This window comes from Abramis brama (assembly GCF_963993115.1).
Source record: "Abramis brama genome assembly, chromosome: 24".
NCBI classification, from domain to species: Eukaryota; Metazoa; Chordata; class Actinopteri; order Cypriniformes; family Leuciscidae; genus Abramis; species Abramis brama.
In genome coordinates, this window is record NC_139986.1 from 6002305 (window position 1) to 6003568 (window position 1264).

A 1264-nucleotide genomic window follows, 5' to 3' on the forward strand; every position below is an offset into this window, starting at 1 on the left:
ATCGGCATAATTTTTTTTCCACTTTCACACGAAATTCCAGATAATGAAGAGACCTTTATTAATAAATGGATTTTACACGCAAAATTTCGCCAAGCAATGGTAAACGTGACCGCACCTAGATTGTAACTTAGTGCTACTCGACTTACAATACACAAAATGTTATCTGTAAGGGTGTTTTAAAAATCGTCTACTCTTTATTAATTTGATTAACGTTACGTATAAAATGTAGTCGTAGTAGTGGATTTGAAAGTTTGCTGAAATGATTAGCAATATGTCATAAGTGCTCTTGAGCCAGTGATGTGCAGGCTAGGTAACTGTTAGCATACAATAACTTACATGTGCTAACTTTATATCAAATAAGTGACCTTTGCATTATGTCTAATATTTATTACACAGCAAATGAACCAATCAGAAGATGGACCATTTTCCACCGACCACTGTGTTCAGTCTCACCAGATTTAATTTATTCAGGTAAGCATTGCAGTAAAACTCACTAAATCATTAATTCATATCAAATCAAGCATTCTAAACAACTTAAGTTTTTATTTCTGCATTCTTTTGATCTATTTTTAGGCCAAGGAGTCCGACCTGACCAGGAAGGTGCCTAATAAGCATAGCCTATCAGCGCACAGGTAGGTTAACTACTGAGGGAAAGAAAAAGATCACATGAGGATTTCTTGCATCATGTATCTTACTGTGTATTTGTCTCAAACAGCTGTCCCTTCACTGCAAACAAGTTGAAATTGGCTAGCCTAAATCCCTGATTGCAGTTAAGCCTATACGAATCTCAGCATTTTTGGAGAGAATTAAGGAAATGTAAGTATTAAAATTTAATCTGGCATAATTTAGTTTACAGTTCAACTGAAATGTTTGAATGTGCTGACAAAAGGGTGTTACAAATATATATATTCTGAATTATAGTATGATGGAGATTAAAAACAATTTGATGCTTGTGTAATTTTCTCCTCTCTCTCTCTCCCTATTATATTTTTATATAGTGTTGGAACTGCGATCTTCTCTGAAGAAGAACTGAGCACATTTGTGTTGGTGGACACGTTTGCATCCAGGAAACGGGACTGATGCATATGTCACACTTTTCTGGAAACACTTCAGGAGTTTCAAAGTCGCGATCTGATTGGTTGAATTCTACAGGATGTTTGGGAGATGTGAGTGTCGTGTTCTTTATCGGTTCGCCTGGAAACAAATGCCATGACACCAAAACCCCTCGTGGAAGAAGAATGCTATTGTGCTTACAACTGTGACA

At 36.2% G+C, this 1264-nt stretch overlaps 1 long non-coding RNA gene across 1 annotated transcript; it reads left to right on the plus strand.

Moving 5' to 3' along the window:
• Positions 1-440: 440 nt before the first annotated feature.
• LOC311075528 lies at positions 441-777 on the plus strand. Its single transcript, XR_014604512.1, has 3 exons — positions 441-471; positions 574-632; positions 716-777. It is a non-coding gene; the product is annotated as an uncharacterized lncRNA (long non-coding RNA).
• Positions 778-1264: the final 487 nt, after the last annotated feature.